At 36.0% G+C, this 8560-nt stretch overlaps 1 pseudogene; it reads left to right on the forward strand.

The window, feature by feature from the left end:
• The first annotated feature begins 728 nt into the window (after positions 1–728).
• On the forward strand, positions 729–928 carry LOC145077360 (small nucleolar RNA U3; annotated as a pseudogene).
• Positions 929–8560: the final 7632 nt, after the last annotated feature.

The raw sequence follows: 8560 nt of genomic DNA on the forward strand, positions 1-8560 counted from the left end.
AAAACTTACCAAACTCTACTCATACAGAAGAACAATAGAATAGAACACAAATATAAAATACTATAGGAGTATTTTGTAATATTATAAAACTACATCATTTCTATGCGTCTTACCTTTAATTTCTCGTATAGACTTTATGGCAGGATATCCTCCACTTGGAGATCTCTACTTCCCCGGTCAAGGGAATTATGGATGGATTGAAGAAGATCTGAAGGAGGATCCTGAAGGAATAGTAGAAGAGGAACCAATGGAGGAAGAATAGGAAGAAGAAGAAGAAAATTTTGAAGGAACTGACACAGAACCTGAAGTTTACAACCCGCCACCAGCCGTCAAACACCCCACAATAGGACAAGATTTTCAAGGATTGACACCAGCATGGGTCGCATACTTGCACCACCGGAGTCGACAACAAGGACAACACCGTACTTACAGGATGGCAAGTGGTTTTTATGACCTCTCTGGAGGAGGTTCAGCCGATAGGTCTCTCCCTGTTATAGTACACTGCATTGCTTTCCAAAATTATCAGTTGTGGATTTCAATAAACCGAATCCTTGAAGTAAATGCAACTGCCTAGATTAACACTGTTGATATTTGTCGTCTAGATGAAGTTCATGACCAAACTTGAACTCACACTGAAGTACTACAAGGAAAAGTGGATGCTGCCCAAGATGAATTAAGAACACTAGGGGTCATTAGATTACCCTAGAAAGGCGTTTAATGGAAACAGAACACCAGGGAGCAGACTCCAGTCGTACCTCTATATTCTTGATTCCTTAGAAGACAAAAACCCATGTCTGGTTGATGAACCATGATCATGTAGCCAGAGCATGATTAACAGAGCTTCATGGTCTCGGCTATGGCCCAGTAGATGATCGTTGCTAATCCATATTATGGGTCTTGGCATGGCTACATGGCTATCTAACAGATTATTATTAGAGCATTATTTATAGTGAACTCAGTATATGAATTCATAAAAAAATACAACTACAAATACAATGGGACCGGAGTTCTCTAATGTCACACCCCAAAACCGATGGCGGAAACGCTCCGGGGCGGAGGACATCATGTAAACTATAACAACAAATGTACATAGTAAGCATAGTAAACACAACCATTACATTACATAGAAATATTTACATTTGTTTGAAAGCAAGTAATACGTGTTTTATATATACATCAGTATAACAAAAGTAAAGACGCGACTTCTATACGCTCTGTCTTCTCCAAAAGAATGTCGGATACCTGTCTAACGAGAACCTGAGAATACAAGCAGTTTTAGAAATATCAGCATAAAGTTGGTGAGTTCATAAGCGGTTTGTTTCTGGTGAAAGAAAATGTTCCTTTAAGTTTACGAAAAGTTGTTTTCCAAAAAAATCCCATATTTTCTTATAAAAGAAGTTTGGTTATCCATATGTTAAACAGCCTGTTTATGAAAAGTTATGTTATTCTAGGAAAAACCCTTATTTTTCTTAAAAGTTGGTGGTTGGTTATCGATTCAGAATGAAGTGTACAAGTATTTACCATACTTGTAATGTTAAGTGAAGTTTCCCTAAAAGTTTGGTTATCCTTGAAAAGTACATTAGTTTTAACACGTATATAAAACTAATCAATATGTTGTGAACTAATACCTAAGGGTATTACTGATACCCTCTAGTAAATAAAACAATTATTACTTTGAGGTTATTTCACTAAGTTCATTATTACTTAAAAGTAAATCTCCATTATCTAAGTTGCGAGTTCCATAACCATACGATAAAGTAGATATGGCAATAAGAAGTCCAATATCATTGTATGACTTTTGTCACCTGTAGACCTGCCGGTCCCTCTATAGCTAGCATCAAGGTGCGAGGTAGTCAGCCTCGTATAGATCTATACACTCAATTCACGTTCACCCTCCAGGAGATTCTGGTTATAGGGGCAGTCCCCCATTCACGTATCTTCGTGGAGTGTTACCAAGGACGTGTCTCCAATCTAAAGAATAACGAATTTACAAGTAATAATACATAAAATCCTGTTTTAATGAATGGTATGAAATCCTTTGAGAACTATAAAATATAACATTTTATAATGAGTTTCGCAATTAGTTTGAAAACTAACTCTGCAAGTTAAACGACTGGTTAATACGGTTTTTAGTGTTTAAAGCATACTAAACATGTAACTATAACATACGAAATAATAAGTTTGGAGTAGAAGTTACCTTGTACTTTTGCTTGTATCCCCCCCTGAAAACATGAAAAACACGGAAAATGGTGTAGGGGTATCAACTCACCAGACGAGGATGTGCCGAGTAGGACACTAGGTGTCAATTTAGGACTTGAACACATGCGAGGGTCCTATGTAACATGAAGTGATACATAATTGTATCTAATTAGCTATTGAACCACCAATTAAGCAAGTAAATACACTCAAATGCGCGGAAACACTTTATTTCAAGTGTTAGGAATGATACGGTTTGCATCTAAGGAGCGTAGAGCCTTGATAAGGAGTTTAATCTTCAAGTGTAAGCCCTTGGGGGTGTTTACGGCCCAAAGACCATACCCCCATGAGTTTATGACCATAAACTCATGGGTTGGGTGTTTTTGGGTGTTCAAAGGTCTCATATTGCACAAGGGAAGGTTCTAGAGTTGATTAAAGGGCTTATGAAGTGATCGGGACTTGAAATGACCTTGGAAATGGGGTTTACGATTCTTGAAGGACCCTTGGTGAGTTTACTACCATAAACACATGCGTTTACGACCGTAAACTCATGCTTGGTCCATTCTTACATATTTTGGGTTTCAAATGAAAGGATACAAGGTTCCAGGCACTTATGCAAGCTTTTGGAGGTATTTAAGGGCATTTAGACACCTTACAAAGGTGTTTAAGGTTCATGAATGTTCATCGACCGTAAACTCATGTTTACACCCATAAGGACATGATTTTGGGGTTCTAAGTTCATGCATGCAAGTTTCTATGGTATAGCTAAGCACTAGAAAGGATTTGGAAGGGTTATGGGGCTTCAAAACCCACTTATGGGAGTTTACGGTTTTGGGAGGTGTTCCCTAACCGTAAACACAAGTTTTTGAGATTTTTGGATGATTTAAACACATAATTTCATGCTTAACAAGTTAAACAATAAGCTAGGATAGATCACTTACGATTTTGGAGCTCGAAAGGGGCGTTTTTGGATCAAAACTCGAGTTGTAGAGAGGGAGTAGATAGAGAAAGGTATGAGGGTGGGCAAAAGGTTTCAAAAGATGACCACTCAACCCTTATATAGGGTTTGAGTTTGTCGCCAGGTGGGGGTCTACCCAATACTGACGTTAAACGGAGTTTATGGTCGTACCCGATTAAATGGTCGTAACCTGACTTGGTCGTATACTAGAAATTTTCCAAAGGATTATCGAGGGTGTTTCACGTGTTTTTTTTTGTTTCGACACTTAATAAAATAAAATAAAAACATTAATTGATTTGCCTAACCCAAAAGTTAAGGGAAAATTTTAATAAAAATAAATTTTATTAACGGAAATGGGTAACAGTGACGGAATAATTTTCGGGTTGTCACATCATCCCCCCGTTAGAGGAAATTTGGTCCTGAAATTTAGAAAGAAGATACAAATCATGGATTTGGAAAGAGATGCAGGTATTTCTGTTTCATTGAGTCTTCGCGCTACCAAGTGAATTTGGGTCCCCGCTTGGCATTCCAGCGAACCTTCACTATCGGGATACGGCTCAATTTCGTACGTTTGATCTCTCGATCCATGATTTCAATTGGTTCTTCCACGAAGTTTAGGTTTTCGTTGATCTTGATTTCATCAAGAGGGATCACGAGGGTTTCATCGGATAGGCACTTTTTGAGATTAGAGACGTGGAATACAGGATGGATGTTGCTAAGTTCATGAGGTAGTCGGAGTTTATAGGCTACAGGACCGATCCTAGCGAGGATCTCGAAAGGTCCTATGTACCTCGGGTTAAGTTTTCCGTGCTTTCCAAAATGTATCATGCCTTTCCATGGAGAGACTTTCAACAGGACACGATCTCCAACTTGGAATTCCAAGGGTTTTTTGAAGGGACTGCCAAAACCTTGAGGTAAACCTGCTATCTCGATCGGAGATAATGGACATAGGCACACCTGTTGGGTTTTGAGCATTCTAACACTCCTATGGTGTACATGCAACCCTATAAACCTTGGATCTATGTTTTCTCTATTATACTTGCAAATAAGAACTTTCCAAGGCTTTAATCCTAACTAGTATATTATAAAGTTCTTATACTACAAAATACTAGTTAGATGACATACCTTTTGATGTAGCTTGATGTCTTCAAGCTTTAAGAGGTTAGCCCCAATAGTGTGGAAGCCTCAAATCGAATCACAAATCACTAAAACACCTTGGAAGACTTTAGAGAATATGGATACTTGGTTCTATCTAGTGAAATCAGCTAGCCCTTGTTAGTGTACCCACACTAGTGCCTATTTCACCAACCAAGGACATCTTTATATAGTATGGAAACTAGGGTTAAGCCCATGACCTTTCATTTCATATGATCCATGGGTCAAAGCTCCATGGACTATCCATGAAAGCTTAGCCCACCCTAAATGAACTTGGCCCATTCCGTATATATAAGAGTCCATATTTAATTAGTTCATTTTTATCACTTAATTAATTCTAAATTAATTCTTGATCAATACTAATTAAATAATATGATTATATATTAATATATTAGAACTTATAATATATTAATATAAATCATAAATATACTATTCTCAAAAGACTATCCATATAAACTGTGTCGGTGAAGTGCAACCCAAATGGACCATGCCGGTCAGGTCAAGTACATACCAAATATAGTTATGGACTTAGACATTAATCCAACAGTCTCCCACTTGGATAAGTCTAAAACTATTATTGAGTATGACTTCAAAACCTAACTGGCAATCGTAGCTCTTAAAGCTGCTGTCGAACTCTGATCTTGTCAACGAACTTATCCATTAGATAAGGGATCATATATTCCTCAATTGTAGATATCATATGGACTGAGACATGGATTATAATTATTCTCTCTGTCCATTTGTCGTTTCCCAATTTCTGATTCATGACAACTGACTGATTGAACAAATCAAATTAGTCCTGGCTTGGCCAAGCAGTCACATGTGTCATCATTAAATCATTGAGGGGCCCACAGATATCGCTTTTATCCCGAAGGTAAAAGGAATGGATAAACTTCGACTCATATGGCTTGTTCTACTACTTGTTGAATCATACACAAAGGCACTTTTTATAACACCAAGTTACCGAATGCGTCTTCATGCAATCAATGTACAACCAACTCATAGTAACAACTCGTATCTCTAGGTTTGAAGAATATAAGATATTATCGTCTCATGATCACTCGTGATAAAATCCATGAAGTGATTCCAATGAGCGCGGGTTGAATCCAATACTCAGAACTTATGAACACTCATGAGTGTTGTAGCCCTTTGTCCAACACCTTACACCTCTACAAGCCAACCCATGACAGTCTTGATTCATATCTACTTCCAACATATGACCGACTGTAGATGGTTTGAATAACTTAGTCATCCAGAACAATGACCTAGTTATTCTGGAAGTTAAAACATGCAAAGTGAAACACAATAATAATTGAATCCAATATGGTATCAAAAACTATGAACAAAAATAAAACACCTTTTATTTAACACCATATGATTACACATTATTCATTGTATACTGTTTCACCTATGAACTTTATTCTTGAATTTAAAACAATAGTTGTCCCATTCTCCAAGCATGTACACTATGTTTTCTAAACACTAGTCATTGCATACACAAAGTATGCATATTATGTTTGTCTATGATCTTTACTTTGTGAAATAGATCAATTGAGCATAACTCCAATGATCATCTTTTCACAGTCCCAAACCCTTACTGCAAATGCAAGAATTCATGCCATTTACTGAAATCTGTTAGATTCTAAACTTACATGCATTGATCCTCTTGTAATGATTATGCACAAATTCACTTGGCAACAATCATTACCGAGTATTCCAAAGATGATCAACTCATTGGAAATATACTCCTTGCATTAAGTTTCTTAATCTTACACATATTTATTGAACAACTTCCACTTATGGGATCATTTCCATATTCCCCTTTTGACTATCACTTCTAAACAAGGGTTGCCTCTTTCCAGAATATGTCAATATGGTCCTTCCAATAATTAACACCATACTTCCAACTTTCCTTGAGCAACCAATCTTTGGTAAACCTTAGATTGTCCTCGACAATTGCTTAATCACTTTAGTGATATCCAATTCTTGACATTTTCCTCCTTAATGCCCCAAGGCATTTTGAAAATTCAGAAAGGATAAATATTATAGCACATGTAATCGATCTTGTACCCAAAGTAAATGGGACACAATTCATGATGTTTCACATAAAGACATGGTTCTAGACCAGTCTTTTGCCATAATATTTCCATTTCTATTTGCCAAGTTCTCACAATTCAGATTATGAAAAGGGATGCAGTAATCATAATCGAATTTTAGATCGCAAATAATAAACCCATATATAGAATTTTCTTACGTTGAGCCATTCCAACATGAAATTCATATATATTCTTGACTATATACGATTAAAAACTCAATCTAACCTTTTAGATTTGAGATGAAGTATAATTTCTAGTATATTTATGATTTATATTAATATATTATAAGTTCTAATATATTAATATATAATCATGTTATTTAATTAGTATTGATCAAGAATTAATTTAGAATTAATTAAGTGATCAAAATGAACTAATTAAATATGGACTCTGATATATATGGAATGGGCCAAGTTCAATTAGGGTGGGCTAAGCTTTCATGGATAGTCCATGGAGCTTTAACCCACGGATCATATGAAATGAAAGGTCATGGGTTTAACCCTAGGTTCCATACTATATAAAGATGTCCTTGGTTGGTGAAATTGGCACTAGTGTGGGTACACTAAGAAGGGCTAGCCGATTTCACTAGAGAGAACCAAGTATCCATATTCTCTAAAGTCTTCCAAGGTGTTTTGGTGATTTGTGATTCCATTTGAGGCTTCCACACTATTGGGGCTAACCTCTTAAAGCTTGAAGACATCAAGCTACATCAAAAGGTATGTCATCTAACTAGTATTTTGTAGTATATGAACCTCATAATATGCTAGTGAGGATTAAAGGCTTGGAAAGTTCTTATTTGCATGTATAATAGAGAAAACATAGATCCAAGGTTTATAGGGTTGCATGTACACCATAGGAGTGTTAGACAGCTCAAAACTCAATAGTGGTATCAGAGCCTAGGCTTGTTTTCTTGTTATACTTGCAATAGTAGCTGAAAAATCATATTATATGGATAGTCTTTTGAGAATCGCAAATAATGAACCCATACATAGAATTTCCTTATGTTGAGCCATTCCAACATGAAATTCATATATATTCTTGACTAAATACGATTAAAACCTTAATCTAAGCTTTTAGATTTGAGATGAAGTATAATTTCCTCTCCCTTAATTGTAGCAAAACAAATTTTCCCCAATTGAGACCTTTTGTTTTCTATAATTAACATCGCTAACTTGCAACCTTTATCATAATTATTATGCTCCCACTAACATGATGATTAGTAGCATAACACCTATGCTCCCACTAGCTTTAACATGTACCCATAAATCAACTGGACTTCTAGAAATCAATACTTTATTGACTTTCTTACCAAAGTTTAGATTTTTGATACTAGATTGCCTTGATAAGACTTTATCAAAATCATACACCTGTCTTAGATAGCTCACAAGTGTGTCTAAACAATTTTAGAACTATGAAAAGGGATGCCATAATCATAGTCTAAATTTTTTAGACCTTTTTCTATTTCTCATAAGTCAATGTTAGTGTGCTAGTTAACCACGCATGCTCCACTAACGACTTTGAGAACTGCAAAAGTCACAATTGCTATCTACTTAAAATCTACTTAGTGAAAGAATTTCCTTACCATCATTTTCATAAATCGAAGAGAAACCTTACGACACTTAGATTTTATAGTGTAAGTGTTCCTATCCATGTGAATTTGTCAAAACCATAATCACAGGACTAGGTTAGTGACAAATCGTAACTCATATGGATTCAACTTGTTCATTCTTAACTTCTTGCCACCTGGCAGCTCAAGGGCCTGCCATTGCTTCCAAGTAGCTATACAAACAAGTGAGAATACGTAGAACTCAAATGTATAGCCAACTTAACTAGAATGTGCACATAAATGTCAACACGATAGGTTATAAACCTCTAGTTGTGTGCTAGTGATGAAATACAAGTTTTTGTTCTTGATTACTTCTTGAAACCCTTTCAGGATCTTTTAGACTCCCACTGTTTCCTTGACCTATAAGACTTTGTTGCCAAATATTCAAGAGATAGTATGGATTCTAATCAAGACAGTCACTTAACACAATTAGCCTTAGTTGGTCTTTGTTTTATCCAAAACATCACAACTTATCAATTTCAAATGTACAAGAGTAGAAACCTTTTACTCTTACATTTGACAAGTGTTTTAAACCTTCATTAAGATATG

The sequence above is a fragment of the Lactuca serriola genome, chromosome 9 (genome assembly GCF_051521515.1).
Source record: "Lactuca serriola cultivar US96UC23 chromosome 9, Lser_US96UC23_V15, whole genome shotgun sequence".
Classification (NCBI taxonomy): domain Eukaryota; kingdom Viridiplantae; phylum Streptophyta; class Magnoliopsida; order Asterales; family Asteraceae; genus Lactuca; species Lactuca serriola.